A 17,466-nucleotide genomic window follows, 5' to 3' on the forward strand; every position below is an offset into this window, starting at 1 on the left:
GTTCTGCTTTCCTAAGGCCCCCCTCACCTTCAGCAGATCCTGTGATGAGTTACAAGCAAACGTAACTAACAGGTTTTGCAGTGGTCGTGCAGAGGGAACCCGGGTGCTCCCGTGATCTGAAGAGAGTAACGAGACTTGGGGCACCGGTGAAAGAAACCGCCCTGTCTCTTTCCCTCTCCTCCCCTTCTTTCCAGGAAAGCAGAATCACTTCAGTTCCTAGACCAGGCGTAGAGAGATCTCATCCCCTCCCCCAAGCAGAAAGGCTTTCGAGGGAAGGACTCGGGAGAGAGAGCGCAGCGCTCTCCCGGGGCAGAGCGGCGAGGGCACGGAGGCAGCCCGGCGCAGCGCTCTCCCGGGGGCACGGAGACAGCCCGGCGCAGCACTCTCCCGGGGCAGAGCGGCGGGGACACGGAGGCAGCCCGGCGCAGCGCCCTCCCGGGGGCACGGAGGCAGCCCGGCGCAGCGCTCTCCCGGGGGCACGGAGGCAGCCCGGCGCAGCGCTCTCCCGGGGCAGAGCGGCGGGGACACGGAGGCAGCCCGGCGCAGCGCCCTCCCGGGGGCACGGAGGCAGCCCGGCGCAGCGCTCTCCCGGGGGCACGGAGGCAGCCCGGCGCAGCACTCTCCCGGGGCAGAGCGGCGGGGACACGGAGGCAGCCCGGCGCAGCGCCCTCCCGGGGGCACGGAGGCAGCCCGGCGCAGCGCCCTCCCGGGGGCACGGAGGCAGCCCGGCGCAGCGCTCTCCCGGGGCAGAGCGGCGGGGACACGGAGGCAGCCCGGCGCAGCGCTCTCCCGGGGCAGAGCGGCGAGGGCACTGCGGCAGCCCGGCGCAGCGCCCTCCCGGGGCAGAGCGGCGGGGACACGGAGGCAGCCCGGCGCAGCGCCCTCCCCTGGATGCGGCGCCCACAGGGAGCAGAGCGCTCCGGCAGGCCCGGGAGGAGCTAAGGAGAGACAGGGCAGCCTCGGTCTGCCCAGCACAATGCGAGGCTGCCAATGTCGCTGCGCTGGCCACAGGCGGGTCCGAACGGGTCCCTGAAGAAATGCTTAAGAAGCATATGCTTAATTAGATTTGCTTAAGTTTGTGAAGTCGCTGTGCTATGAGACAGCGTTGGTCTTGGCAACTCAGTCCTAATTGCACAGAGAGATCTTGCTGTTATGTTCAAAACAACGTGTTCTGGGCTGTCAGAAGTCCAGCAGCGGTGCTGGGGGGTGCCGTTCTGCGGGTGACCTCCCAGCCGCCGAGCCAGGCAGCCCCTCGCTTGCTGAGGGAAAGACCGCCAGGCCAGACTGCTCCAGGCACTGTGGCTTCGCGGGAGGTAGCTTGACCTGCCATCTACAAATGTTTAATAATAAAAAAAGTAAGTAAATTCTTAGTTACTTGACTCTTACGAGCGTAGTTAAAGGCCCCCTTCCCCAGTGAGCTGCCCAAGGGAACAGAGGGAGCAAATCTGGGGCAGCCGATGCTGCGCTGCCTCAGTGGGCAGGAGCCTCTTCTCAAATTTGGTTCAGTCTCCTGAACCCTGCATAGAAAGGTCCAAAACCACTGCAGGCTGACATAAGAGAGGTTGGTGAGAAATAAGGTAGAGTCTTCAAAATGTCACAAACTTTGGCCCAGACTCTCATGAATCAGCTCTGCAGCTAAACAAAGGTTATGGCATTTGCAGATGAAGTAAAGACAGCTGCTGTAATCTGTAAAAGACTGTAAAGGTAAAGCTGACCACGTGCTATGGGTGCAGGACTTGCCTTTATCTCCCCTGGGCAATTAATTGTATGTATTCTTGTTCTGTTAGCACACTGGAAACAGTGTATCTCACCTAACAATGGAGAGTTAAAATACCCTAATTCATAATTGCTACTGGGGTAGTAGTTTCCTTGGAGTGATCCTCCAGTCCAAGGCTCAGAGGCCTTATATATCTTTTCACAGGCAGTTTAGTGTTGACAACCAGTGTTTAAAATAACACATCTCCCAAGTTAAAGTGCTGTTCAAAAATAAAATTTAAACAATTCTCAGTAAGTATGGAGTTCTTGAAACTGGAGTTTTTAATTACAAAAAAATGTTGTAATTCAGCAATTGTTAAAAAATGTGTGATAATCAGATGAATTTCTAAATATTTGATGTGAATTTATTGTTCACTGGTACTTGAAGTATTAGTCTCAGCTAGTTATTTCTGTCTCAGTCCTCCAGATAATTCCACGGAGATCTCAAAATAAAATGGAATTCTTATTAGTATAATGCTCATATGACTTAAAGGAGGCAGCCATTCAAAGATGGGTGTGGGATCACCCATAGTAAATAAATTAAATATATAAATGTTTACAGGGCAGGAAGTATACATTATATTTGCAAGAGGATTTCTTTATTTAAAAAAACACCTAGGATAATTGTGCCTCTGTAAAATACTTCCACTAGCTGGTATAATAAGAGGAGAAATATAACATTTAATTGTAAAAGAGAAGTGTATTATAAATATTACCAGTATTAAGGTCCCAGTCCAGCAAGTTTAAACAGAGAGGCAGTATACATTATTGCTGGTTATTCCAGAAACATTTATAATAAGTTGGAGGGCTCTGAAAACATGTTATTGATCATTGTCAAGGATTATGAGTCTGACTGGGGTTTTTGATCATGCATAAGCTTTTTATGTTCTGTGGGTTTGTTTGGGGTTTTTTTCCCCCAAAATAATTGGGTTTTAAATAGCCCACTTGATTTGCCAAATTGCCCTTTGCTTTGGATACAACCAAAACAAATTCTCAGCTGGCTGATTGTTTTGAAACCTTTTATTTAATATGCAATTGTGTATGAACTGTTCTTAAAAAGGGTCTTTTTACCTATTGTTCTTGTTCAGTCTTGCCCTGCCAAGAACCCTGTTATAAAACATGTGCTATTACTGAGAAATGCATAATAATTTTCTATGTGAATGTATCATAGGAAATAGAAGCGAAATATAAATACATATTTCTGTTGTGAGGTCCTTGATTATACGCAGAAGGTGTCTGGTCACTGTGAAATCCGAACATATTTGTACTCTGCACTAGCAAAGATACCGTTTCCTTCTGCTAGCATAAAACCTTCATGTCCGGTATTCATATGGATCTTCATATCTGGAAAATTGTGATTGTAAAGTGTCACTCTAAGAATTAAACCTTATTAGTACAGAGTGTCTTCTTATTAGGAAAGTGAAAAAAACAAACCCAAAGATGACAAACTCTTGCTGACGTGTCTTGGATCTTCAATGTTCCACTAAACACTGACAATAAATATTTACTGTTATTAGATGCAAATAAAACAGGAGGATGATGGAGGCATAAGAATATATTTTCCACTCCTAAAGAGCCCATTTAGAGAGGAGGATCTTGAGGAGAAAGAGCAAATTAAAGGTAAACTACTACTTTTGAGATAACTTCTGTAAAGCTGTGCATATCAGTAAGGCTATTGGTATGTCTTCAAAGCAGAGTCTTTGTAAAGGATATATGTAGCAGATAACAGCAGTCATTAACAAAAATATCTTTTATAACTTCTTTTGCTGAAAATGTGGTAAGGCTTACCATAATTTAAGTTGAGGGATGAGAATATGATTCCAAATTTTGATTGAACTTGGTTTGTATATTTTAAAGTTATTATGGACTGGTTTCCTTCATATGTAAAATAAGGAAAGTATTCAAGCTGAGTGATTGAGTGACTTGGATTGAGGAATTCATTTTATAGCTCTCTGTTTACCTTTGTAGCTCCTCAGTTCCTTAGCTAGCAGGTACGGAAGTTTCATGGAGTTCTGAAAAACGATACTGAGTTAATTCTGTGGTTTTTCATGACTTGTGTGTGAGTCATGATGCTGTATAGTGCGGGTAGAATGTTATAATAAATATCTTTTCTTCCCTAGGCAGTGTTTCCAACAAATACTTCTAGTAAAAATACAAAAAAAATATCCCAAGTGTAAAAAAGTATGGCTTCACAAAAGAAGGGAGTTACAATGAAATTCATTAAATTTTGAGTAATGTTATCAGTGCTTTTTCAAAAAAACTGTTGTTTCCAGATGTCGTTGCAAGTTCTAAAAAAAAATTCATCCCAACTGTGAATCAATTCCAAAGCAATTAGCACTTTAATTCTTCATGAAGCAGTAACAAACAAGAATCCCATTTTCTGGTGAAAGGGAAGTTAAGAACAAAAATCAAACAATTAGGAAACGGATGGTAGTCAATTGATAGCATGCATAGTTAGATCTATTATTAAAAATTACTTATTTCATAAATATTGGGAAAAGATTTTCTAGTGCTATTGCCTTTTTTTTCTCTCACTAATTATAGACGGGGAAGAAACATAGTAGTTCAATCAAGTTGGATTGTTTCGTGATACCGTTTAAAGTATGATGGGTGTTTAAAAACATGCTGTGAAAGAAGGATAAAAGTTGAGAAAGGAGAATTAGTAGCAGATTTCTTCACAAGCGAAAAAAAGCAGTAGTAAAGAAGGATAATGTTTCACCTAGACGTTAAACACTAATTGTGTTTTTCAGTTAATGAAAGTCATGGCTAAATACTATAAACTGTCATGTTGAATCCACTTAAGTCCTCAGTCAAAGAAAGAGACACACAGTATTGGTTCTTTTTGGTTTTAGTTGTTTTTAATTATTCCTTTTTCAATAATATATGTTCTTGAACTTGAGACTTGAATTTGCAAAAATGTGGACATTTTGCTTCTTGACCTGAATATGCATATCTCTTTAAATTTACAAACCATCTGGGAACCTTTGGCGTGTTCTCATAGTTACATATGCAAGGTCGTGTACACCTGACCCTGTGAATTTGGACATTAAGATCTCTACAACATTTATATTTCTGTTTTGTCTTTGTCTAATATATCCTAATCTTAATGTTTGCTGTTTTTCTTGATTACACTCATGCTAGATTTATACATATTTCCACTTTAGCATTATCACATGTTTTTTAATCAAGGCGCTAAGATTGATTTGCTTTCATTTCCCCATTTCTAGATTGATATCCCTGTTTCTAGATTCATGTTGTATGAGAATTTCAGATTTATTTTTCTAGATGATTGAAATTTTTAGCCCCTTTTACAGTAAAAATATTCTTCCCCTCAATTTAAAAACAACCAAAAAATCTACTGTGGGACCATAAAATTACCTTTTTAAACGGCAATATTTTTTTAATATTATCAATTACTTCAAAATTCTTAGGGTTGACATCCTATATGTCTCAAGGATACCTGAACAAGTGTTATTTGAAAATGTTTCAATTTCAATTACAATTTTGTCTTTTAGATTTTTGTTATAGTACATCTTTAATCATAGGATTTATATCTCAGTAGCCAGTTGCACTGAAACATTTACAGCTTAGAGAAGAATAAAGACTTACTGAGGAATTATTTTAACAGATGAATATTATTATTTTAACATATCTGCATTCCATGGTTACCTATTAAGAAATCCCTATTAAGAAAGTCCATACTACATTAACAAATTGGGAAAAGGTAGTTAGTTGCGTGAGCTACCATATGTGAATCTATCATGGTTGTTTCTCTATTTCTCTCTTTTGTTTTCTCTCATATTCTATACCCACCTCACTTTCTGGAATTTGTTAACTTTCACCCCAGAATGCTGATTTATAGCGATAATTGGCAAAATATTATTAGAGCAGAATTCCTTCTCTTTAGCTTCCAGACAACACAGGAGATAAAGCGAGAGACTGACCGTTTGTGATTATTCTGTTCAGACATGATAGCGCCACCTGCCCAGTATTGCTTTTGTCACATGCTTAAGTTCTTCTAAGGTCATGGATCATTAGAAATATTTAAATGAACAAGATACCTCATTTCTACCTACAGCATACAATTTATTAACAAATCTGTCCCACAACAAATGAGTTGTTGATCTAGTAGATCTAGTTCCTTCAAATATACCCTTCAGTAGATCATTTGGATAAGAGATACTGTGGTAGAATACCCACTTTCTAACAGGTTTATAGCCTGAGTAGTACACCATCTGCACTTGTTTCCTGCTTGGGTTGTGGTTGAGCTTATGCAGTTAGTTTTAATCCATAAAATCCTAAATGACTGAAGACCTAGATTATTTGTGATCACCTCTTGTTCAGTAGTATTAGCAGTGCTACTAGAATTAGATCTATCCTATTTTATATAATAGAAGGCTATTGGGAGGTTCTTACACTTTCTATACTTTCCCTGTGTAACTTTTAATATATAGGACAATGCTGTAAAAGGTCTAATATCCAGATTTGCATGTCAGATGAAAAACAATAATGACCTAATATTTTAAACTGAAATAAATGACATTATTTTTTCAGTATTATTCAATGCCCATCAATAAGGGTCTGTCCATAGTGTGCTATAAGGAATGCACTGTAATCCTCTCTATGCTCTTCTTACTAATTACTGATAATATTGTCTAAAATTCAGAACAAGCTGCACACACAACAATGAGGAACACCATTTTTGCTAAGCAGATTATAAAGAACAACCTGTACATTATACAAAGACAGAGAAATGGAAGTACCAAGAGATGAAAAGAGAAGGGTCAGTTATTTGAAGGAATAGGAAGAGTTAAGTAGGTGGAAAGCCCGGCAGGCATAGACATTGAGACATTGAGAGTTACAAGAGTGAACAGGTGGCTAACATATCTCAGAAACCCAACAGAGTAGCTAAGAGCATTTTTATCTTCCTCTAATTAATGTAGAGGAGTACTCAGCTTGTGTTATCATATTGCATAAAATTAATTCCCTACATATTCTGCTACTTTAAAAAATGTTAAAAGAAATATCAGATGAAGTTATACTTCTAATATAAGATTAACAAAATAAACCAATTAAATGCGAGTTTGAATGAACATACACAAATCTTAAATTATATAAAGATATATATACTATTACAGCCATTTAAATAGCATTTTTGGATGTCTTACATTATCTTAATTTGTTCTAACTTATATTTATTGCATAAATAATTCAATGGCTTTAAAGTGTATTGTCATAAAATACAACTGCTTTCCCCCCCCCCCAGCACTTTGTTTTCTGGACACATTTCTCTGTCTTAATACATACAAGTATTATTAAAACTGGATTTAAATTATCCTGCCAATGTTGTTCTGGACAAAATGTCACATTAAAACCAGCTCTTTCCCCTTCTCTACCACCCCAGAAATCTGTGTATACATTATGGGTCTTTCAAACAGCTGTCTTCTAAAAGGGTTTGGTAAAATATCAAGTAGGCTGGAAGTGGTTTCTAATGGGAAAGCATGAAAACTGGTGTTGTGCATTTGTTTAACTTAATTATTGATTATGGCAATGAGATTAAATTTCATATTAGTATTCACAAATCATACTGAATTAGGATGAATATGAAGGAAAGAGACTGTCAGAAACAGGGTCAGCGTAACATTTGATTTGGAAAAGTGTAAATACATTCTTTGTGGTTTGAATAGAAAAGTGACTTGGGAATTTATAATGTTAAAACCTAATAGTAATTTGTTGTTCAACGTGGCTACAAAATAGCTTGCTCTGAAGCTTCATAACCATGAACCACATCATGGAATGAAGAAGCTATAAGTGTATTTTTCTTATTTCTTAGCTGTATTTGCATACCATTGATAAGCATTATTTCCAGAACCTTGTGTCAATTCAACCTTGAAATGTGCTTCCTTAAGCCACAATTCAACTTCAAATATTCAATCCCACCTTCTGCTCCAAAATTTTTTGGTCCTGAATATTTGTCAGTTTTGCATACATCTCTTTGCAGAAGGTGAATTTGTTTTTTGAGTAGTTCTATTACAGGTCTTCAGCAATAAATCTGGAGGTAATCAAACTACTTGTTGGGAACTGGTTCTGGGAGCATGAAAACTTTAGGTTTAAATTCTTGCACTTCTTAGATTGTCTCAGCTGTACTTTTGATGAAATACATCACACAAGCTTGAATTACCTTACTGCTTTCTGAAAGAGTATAGGGAACCTGTCTTTTTCAACTCTTTATTTTTATAAAGTTGCTGACTCATTTACAATGCTGGTTTAAATTTTGAAGTTTTATCTTCATTTCATTGATTTCATTCATTGAAGTTTGTCTTCATTATATGTATTCATACTGCAACTTAATGGGGGCAATGAGGTGAAGAGATAATTCAGCTGCATTTGCAGCCTTCAAGAGTAAAATCTTAGTCTTGAACTTCCATTTCAAATGGGCAAAATCTTAATTATATGCACATTTAAACAACCCTCTCTGTTGTGATTTGCACTCCTTTACAACAACAGTTGATATGCAGCTGTACATTGAGACTCACTGATGCTTCTTGCTCTGTATTCAAATGGGATATTTAGGAATTTAAGTGTTCAGATGCTCTTTCTTTTTCATGATATCCAGTTAATCTACCTATTGTGCAAACAAGAAAGAGATTTATAAGTCTGTTTAAATGAATACCTGGGGAAAAAAATCTTACTTTTCTCTTGTTCCCTACTAAAAAGCTTTCTTTAAGATTGATTTTTTTTTTTTTTTTAAAAGAACTGTTCTACTTCTGGCTATGATTTTTGAGTTACCACGTTCTAAAGGTGGAATCATTTAATGTGAATCATTTAACTCGAAGGCCTGTGATAAGACTGCTGTAATTAGTGTTATTAGTGATTTAATATGTGACACTAACACTTCTGAGCTCAGTTACAGATACTGTCTTCTATATGCGATATACAAGGAGTAGGAATACTGTCAGCTTGACATTGAAGAGTCCAGAGTACTTTGCAGAGAAACAATGAAAGAAGCCTATGATCAAAATCAAATTGAAATTTCATCTTTGTCATACTTCAGCTGAAATTTTAACAAAGCTAGGTTGTTTAATTTTCTTTAAAGGACAAGCACTTTTTTTTTTCTTTTTTTCTTTTTCTTTTTTTTTGGAGGGGAGAGAGAAAGATGAAGGGAGGAGACAGAAAAGGGAAGGGCATAGTGTGCGATCTCTAGAAACCAAGCAGATGCAGTTTGTTACCAGCTGCTTAAAAGAGCTACAGAGAGCGTGATGAACCTTGGAAAACTTTTCTAGCTCTGAGGTAGCTCATGAAATGTGCGTGTAAGTGTCTAATACCTCCAGTGTCCCATATGCACTAAACAGCATGTAGAGTTTCTCATAGCTTGGATAGAGGTATCTCATATGGTTATTTGGGGCAGGAAGAAGCATTTGTAACCTGATATTATTTATTTATTTATTACTATACACTGTAAAATAAAGCTTATTTGTAACTACTTAAGGTGATTAATAATGACCGGATGTTGGATTGTTCTATAGGGAAGTAATGTCCTCTTCTGAAGTCATGTCCTGTTCTATACTTTATGACTATCATTTGCTATCCTACAAGTTCTGTCTTTTGTTGATATCATAATTTGAGGTGGGGGTCAGTTGCCTTCCTTCACACTCATCTAATAGGTACCAGGCCCATTAAGAGTGCTATGTAATATATTTGAACAGAGTTTCTGTGTTAATTAGATGAATACTTATTTTGTAGCATGTCCATATAGAGTTTTCAGAAGCATAAGTAAGAGAAACTTTTGAAGTATGATTTTCCTGCTTTTAGATGAAGAGAAAGTTTTGCAATAGTAGACTAGCTTCTTGCGCATGAGTACAGGGCATGAGAATCTTCTCAGTGATTCTACCAAATTATTATATTCTGTACATCTTTTGGTAATAGGTAGATGGAGTTTTATAATTTTAAAATGGCTCTGTGCCACTTTCATTCAAATAACTGTCACTTCTATGTTTACTAGCTGCAGGAATGAAATTGGCCTTGTCTTTAGTAGGTGTTTTTGCTTCTGCTAAAAGATAGGTCAGAAAGCAAAAAAGTAATAAAAGAAACTGGAAAGTTTAATGGTTTAAGATAGTACAAACTCTCTGGCCAGTATGGAATTTATATGAAATGAGAGTGAGGAAAAATTTAAGAAAATAGTAGCAAGTGTAGTATACTTAGAAGAAGAAAGGAAGTCTCCTACATTCTTTGCACCTTTAACTGATGTACAGCTGTTATACAGACTTGTTAACAGCCTGCCTTATTTTGCACTAGTGGATTAGTGCATTTTTTCCATTTGTTTTTACTTGGTGTGTAAAGTATATGGCATGTCTTTACCATTGTTCCAGACAGAACTGTGATTGTTCAGTCTGCCCGGTAGGCTGTCTGGGTGCAAGCAACACCAGTCAAGGGTGTCTGCCTCCAACTGGATGGTTTCACTAGCACAATATACCCATGACTCTTAACTGCCGGAAAGAATCTGCTTAGAATATATGGATGCAGTATGCCAGTACCACTGGGTTTGTGTTCAAAACCACAAAAAGTTCAAGGACGCAGCAATGGAAGTTCAATAACAGAAAACCTCTGGAAAACAAGTTCAATAACAGAAAACCTCTGGAAAACCTCTGGAAAACCAGCAATCACCAAGTACTGAAAGCATATGTAGCTTTCATTCATTATTGTTGATGATTGTCTGTTAACTAAGGTAAGTTACAAGCTGTAGCTTCATCCTGAGCAATGTTGTATTTAGTGCTGTCCAAATCGTTTGATGTTACATTGACCATGATGTGTTTTTCAACAATAACTAGAGCAAGTGAGCACCATAATGCTAAAGTCCGTTGGCATGCTCCTTCTTCTGACACTGTCTTTAAACAACCGGCCAGAGTTTTTTGAAGGTCATTTGTAGGGGTCTTCCCCAAGTAGTAGCTCACTTTCTAGGTGGTTTGTTTACTGCAATTTCCAAAGCCTGCAAAATATAATTCATTGAGAAATACTTGATAGCCAAATTGGTACCTGCTTTCTTTGGATGATGCCTGACTAACTTTCAGGGAATGCCTAACTCTCAGTAGAACATGAAAGCAGTGGATGACATCTCGGCAATATTCCTTGCGTGCCCTCCTGCCACGTGCCATTCTCACAGTCAATTGTAAGGACGTTATTTAACCAGGCAGTCTAATTCCATGCAGAACTTCCTTGTAGTAAAGATATTTCTCTTGCCTACTGTGGTATCTTACATCTATATAATGTGCTTACAGAAATAACCATCTTTGGCATCCTGCTTCTGCTATGAGTATTTGAATATTTTTGTCCTAGAGGCAAAATTGTGGAATTTTCTAGAATATTAAACTGCAATTATGCAAGTAATACATGAAAATATTTTGACACATCCATGAAGATTTTTTTTTGTGCTCAGAGCAGAAAAAAATACATTTGAAATTTCAATAGCTTATCCTATTCTCCTAAAAGCTTCTGGCACATTTTTTGGGACATATTCCAAGTTGTTTCTTAATCTAGGAAGCTTGCCCGTAGCTAACCCTGGCATTCCCTGGCAAGTTGACTTTAGTGAAAACAAGTTACTATGTAGTAGATTTTAATAACAGAAGATGTGTTTTGTCACTCCGTAAGTACTATATGATCTGTCTTCCAGTGATTGTATGACATGCACAGTTTTGACATGTTTGTGCTTTATGCTGGAAAGTGACTTCAGATAAGAAGTTAGATTGCTGGTATTACACAGGCTGGTTTTAAATCCAATTTTCAGGGGACAAGTTGGATGTTATGGCCATTAAGTTGAACAACTTGGCCCCAACTTTTACCATTCTAATATCTTTACATGGTTAAACTACTGCTGAGTAGATATACCTTATGACCAATCCCTCATTGTGATCTGCTCTGAAGTACGTAAATATTACACCATGAACTCTGAGGAAATAACTGGCTCATGTAAGTAAAATAGGCCCTTTTTCCCTTTCAGTGTGTGCCTTTTATCCATACAATCCATTATGCACTTTTCAAATTCTTAATAAAGTGCAGGTATCAGGAATGTTTCTGCATGAGAGACCTGTCATGTCATTTGCTCATGACAATTAATTTCCAGCACTTCCAGTTTGGTCTTTAATTTTACACCCAACTTTTCTCTTTGCAAGAAGAAACCAAAGGAAAGACAAGAGATGATGCAATAATTATCTATTTTTTCCCACCCCTCAAATCTGTCTGGTGGTGGTGGTGTTTGATGTTCCCCACCCCACTCCAACCAACCCCCCAACAAAAAAAAAACCCAGAGTCCATTGGTTATCATTATTTTATCAACATTGATGAAGAGCGTAAAGGCACCATTTGTTCTTTCAAAAACGTGATTTGAGGTAAATGTATTTCAGTCTCAAAGTTTATTGATAATATGATTAAGTAAACTAATATGAAAGTTCTATTTCTAAAAATGTTCTTTGATATGAAAGGATTTCTTTTGTACTGAAAAAAATGGGCTGTTACAGGAATTCCCAGCTTTGCCTTTAATACATTTTGACCAACTTTAATGCAGTTTGGTTTGCTTTCTGTTCTCCCAGGTCTGTTCCCATACACAGCAATTTCCCAGTCTCTAAGATGATCTAGGTGATGTCTTCCATTTTGAGATTGTCCTCTTCTAACCTTAAAAAGGTGAATTCTGATAATGTTCTAGTCATATCTTGTCTATTACAAGCTTCCAACTCTATTTAGTTTAGTCATTTTTCCAGACAGCATTATTTGACATCTGACTGTGGTCTGATACGTAAAAATATGTTTGTGTATAGAGAAGGGAGAAGAAAATATTTTTTTATTCCATCTCCGATAAAATATCAGCTATTAATAAACAATTTTAACTGCTCATCGACAAAGTATACCCTTACCAACTGTCTACAGATTTAGCTTACCTCAAAGCTCAACAGTTAAATCCTGTTGCAGAGAAAAAATTCCACACTGATTGTCTTTCCCCAATCATCAAAGCAAGGCTTCTTAGTATATTTTTCCCCATGCAAATATTGTGTAAATAAGCCTTTTAGCTTTTTAATAATATTTTTTTAAAAATCTGTTGATCACTGACCATATTACAAGGGATGTCAGTATCTTGTTTTATTAGCAAGAGTTGGAATAGATAGGTGGAATATTGTTTATAAACTCACATTTTCAATGTAGAAGACTTTTTTTTTTTAAGATCAGAATGTTATTTAAATCATAGTAACTATACACTTTCAGTGCCTTCCACCTCCAAAGATTAATATTATTTCTAAAAGATACGAGGTTTATGCAAGTTTATAGATGGGGGAATGGGTAGTTAGAAAGGTAACATGGCATTCAAGGCCACGGGAATATTAAGAACAGTAATTGGAAGTCACATCAGGACATATAAATTCCATGAGAATTTTTCGTGTCCCATTATAGATTAGATGTGGCTTAAGGTTAGTTTTCTAAGCAAATGCTGAAATCCCTTGTATAGGCAGTTTTGTGATTTATACTTTGTAATTCCTTCCTTTTCAAAGATGGGTTATACTCAACGATGTATCTTCTGCTTAGTAGAAATATTTCCTACAAGAAAACTGGGGGAATGGGAATAAGTGTTAACAGCCCAGTGTATCATCTGAGTCATATGCTCAGCCTTCCTTTAAAGGGAGTGTACTTTAAACTAATTCTTGGTTTTTCATTTCTATTTTCCACTAAATTAGTTCATTTATTCATTACTAGTTGGAAAGTAAAGGTCCCACAAACAACAGAATGCAGGTGAATTCTATAAATCTGATTATGACACATAGTTCAGATCATAACTCCTTATAATGATAGAATATCAAGGCATTGGCATCTTGTATAACATTAACAGAAATATATTAACATTACACTAAATTTCAAATTTTAATTATTTTCCCTGAAGAAACCATACAAAATGCTAAGGCTGTGTTTAAAATAAGAAAACCAATTTATTTACACAAAGAGAATTCTGAAATAGGTATTTCAGCTGAAATAAGAACAGCAGATGCAGCTTAGTAGTTGCAGATACTAAGTGAGATTTAAAATGGGATAAGAAATAGCACAAGCTTTTAAGAAAAACATCAAAGAGAGATTTAAAGGAATAATTAAGATAATAGAAAATAATAAAGGGGAAAAGTTTTCTAGGATTGTCCAGCATGAAAGAGCACAGGGAGTGTGTGATAATCCACTTCGTTAGTTCCCATTGAGGAATAAAAAGCTTTCCATGGAATGGAAAGGCCAGACCACTATCTCTGCAGAACTTTGTCTTTCACAGGATAAGGATAATATTTTGAAAGTAGCGTTCTAAACACAAGTCAATGCAGACTTCTCTTGCTGCATCTGCATACAAGTATCTCAAGTGGCCGTAGAGTGCAGAGTAAAATTTTCATATTAAATTCTCATGCTTTTGACACTAAAGAGCTGGTGACAGTGTTTGCAAAGTCAGACTACTTTAGGAAAATCTGAGGATGTTTTGGAAGAAGAATATTAATAGTTTAGACAATTTACTTTGTACATCCAGTCTTTTAATCTTCATGCAGTTAGTGTGTAATTGTCAGCTAATGATCTAATTTTGCCATTTTCTTTTTAAACTGAAAAGTCCAACACATACAAAGAACTTGCTACAAAGAAACTACTAGTCTGTTCTTGATCAACTTAATTGACAGTAACATAATGAAATAATGACATTGTGAAGACATATCCTCGCTGTCTTTTTTTCGGTTTATAAAATATCTAGAAAAGATGAAATAGACCTGTATATTATTCAGATTTACACATATTGTAAAATGAGTCTACATTGAAAGAATGGAAATGAGAAGCTTGCTTACTCTTAAAATCTCTAATTAATGCTACCAAACATGTTGTATGCTTCCATGTAGTAATCAGGAAAGTACTAATACCACCAAATTCAGATTTCATTAGAAATATTCATTTGAATTGGAATGCTCTGCTGTTGGCACTCATCTTGGCATACAGATGAAGGAACTGTAGACATAGCTGATCTGATGGAATGAAATGGGTTATTCAATTGGAGGGCAGTGTTTAAAAAAATTTATAGGAAAAAGATTCATTAGTAGCTTCAGTGACTGATGTGTGATCGATCTGTGAAACATTTGAACTGTGAAACTGTTCAAATCAGTTTTAGATGCTAGCATTTATTGTAGCATGGACTGACAGAAAATTTGTCAAGCAGACAGTATGTAATTAAAGTTAGTAATAGTTAAGAGTTCTTCTTTTGGAAATAATTTCCTTGACTTAAAAAAATCCACACTTTTTCCATTTCCTTATAATAAGAGTAATGTATACAAAACTGAAAAGGAAGAAAACACTGTAGCAAAGTATGGAGTGTAATGAATATTTACATCGAAATTTTGCAGCTTACTGAGACATATACTGAGACATTATATTCTTTCTTTCTTGTAAACTGATTCATTCAGACATAGGCTTTCCTGTCCAGTGAAAAATTTAGGTAGCTTTCAAGTGAATGTTATTGGAAAACATCCAACATCTTTTTAGGTATCTTGATAAATGCCTGGATCATTTACTGATGCAGAATCAATTGCTTTGCAGTGTCCCAGAAAATTGAATATGTTTAGTACTTCACAAAATCAGCATATTTTGAAATCAGGAGCAATCCCATTCCTACAGAAGAAAGTTTAGTGAATATAAAGTATCACCACATTTCTTCTTGAAAATAGAAATGAAGCTATCTCTTCTTGGGATGTGTAAAATTTTGTGTGCACTCCAGAACAAAGTGGTATGACATAGCCGAGAATAATTTGAGCCTTGACACCAGTGATGGTCTTGAATAGCTTCCCTTGAGGCAAACTAAAATCTGAGCTAGGTTTAAAATGGTTAAAATTGAGCTAGGTTTACCATGGTAAAAATGGAGTTAGGTGTCCATGACCAGCAGAAAAGTAATCATATGGTATCAGCCCATATGACAGCAAAAGGGCTGTAGTAAAAAGTGATGTCTCTTAGTTCTATCTATCTCAAGCTTGCAGTTCTAAAGGTAAAGGTTTCAGTGCTGATGAATAGGCAGTGAACTGTGGATTTGGAGAAGTACAAAGATTTTTCTTTTAAAAACTGCTTGCCAGTAAGTGTAAACAGATGCAAAGTTATGCACAAGTGACATGACTGATGCATCTGCAGTGATAGCTTTATATATTGTTGCTTTACTTCAGTTTGAATGGAAGAATTGTTCTCTGGGTACCCAGCCCCCCGACTCGGAAGATAGGGATGGGGACCAGAATGGAGCCCCCCCATAATCGAGGGAGAAATGGTTAGTGACCTGCTGCACCACTTAGACTCTCACAAGTCTATGGGGCCTGATGAGATCCACCCGAGAGTACTGAAGGAACTGGCAGAAGTGCTCACCAAGCCCCTTTCCATCATTTACCAGCAGTCCTCGCTAACTGGGGAGGTCCCAGTTGACTGGAGATTAGCAAATGTGACACCCATCTACAAGAAGGGCCGGAAGGAGGACCCAGGGAACTACAGGCCTGTCAGCCTGACCTCGGTACCAGGAAAGCTGATGAAGCAGATCATCCTGAGTGCCATCACATGGCACGTAGAGGATAACCAAGGGATCAAGCCCAGCCAGCATGGGTTTAGGAAAGGCAGGTCCTGCTTGACCAACCTGATCTCCTTGTATGACAAGGCAACCCACCAAATGGATGAGGGGAAGGCTGTGGATGTTGTCTACCTAGACTTTAGTAAAGCCTTTGACACTGTTTCCCACACATTCTCCTGGAGAAACTGTCTGCTCTGGCTTGGATGAGTGTACTCTTCGCTGGGTAAAGAACTGGCTGGATGGCCAGGCCCAAAGAGTGGTGGTGAATGAATTTACTCCAGTTGGTGGCTGGTCACAAGTGGTGTTCCCCAGGGCTCTGTGCTGGGGCCAGTCCTGTTTAATATCTTTATCAATGATCTGGATGAAGGGATCGAGTGCACCCTCAGTAAGTTTGCAGACAACACCAAGTTGTGTGGGAGTGTTGATCTGCTTGAGGGGAGGAAGGCTCTACAGAGGGACCTGGACAGGCTGGATTGATGGGCAGGGGACAATTGTATGAGGATCAGCAAGGCTAAGTGCCAGGTCCTGCACTTGGGTCACAACAACCCCATGCAACGCTACAGGCTTGGGAAAGAGTGGCTGGAAAGCTGCCCAGCAGAGAAGGACTTGGGAGTGTTGGTTGACAGCTGGCTGAATATGAGCCAGCAGTGTGCCCAGGTGGGCAAGAAAGCCAATGGCATCCTGGCTTGTATCAAAAATAGTGTGTCCAGCAGGAGCAGGGAAGTGATCGTGCCCCTGTAGTTGGCACTGGTGAGGCCGCACCTCAAATACTGTGTTCAGTTTTGGGCCCCTCACTACAAGAGAGTTCATTCGGTAGTCCCCATCCTTTCAGAAGAAACTCAGCTATGGTCTTCACTCAGAAAGCAATGGCCCCTGTGCTCGCCAGAGTGGATGTGGCTACCCAGATGGACCTCCCACAAAAACATGCGGCCACCCAGGTCTCAGGCTGCAGGGAGTGCCTGGGACTCTCACTGTTCACACATGGCAGCCGTGTGAACAGCTGTGTGAGGTGCGACCAGGTGGATGATTTGCTCTGCATGGTGGCAGAGCTACGGGAGGAGGTAGAAAGGTTAAGGAGCATCAGGGAGGCTGAGAAAGAGATAGACTGGTGGTGCCATGCT

The 17,466-nt window shown here is 38.5% G+C and overlaps 1 protein-coding gene across 1 annotated transcript in view; it reads left to right on the forward strand.

The window, feature by feature from the left end:
• The first annotated feature begins 343 nt into the window (after nt 1-343).
• Nucleotides 344-17,466, forward strand: part of LOC140652643 (formin-1-like) — a 59,638-nt gene continuing 42,515 nt past the window's right edge. The window contains exons 1-2 of the mRNA XM_072863666.1: nt 344-1,355; nt 3,273-3,375. The gene's annotated coding sequence lies outside the window, so the exon portion shown is untranslated. The remainder of the gene's footprint in view (nt 1,356-3,272; nt 3,376-17,466) is intronic.

This window comes from Ciconia boyciana, chromosome 6 (genome assembly GCF_034638445.1).
Source record: "Ciconia boyciana chromosome 6, ASM3463844v1, whole genome shotgun sequence".
NCBI classification, from domain to species: Eukaryota; Metazoa; Chordata; class Aves; order Ciconiiformes; family Ciconiidae; genus Ciconia; species Ciconia boyciana.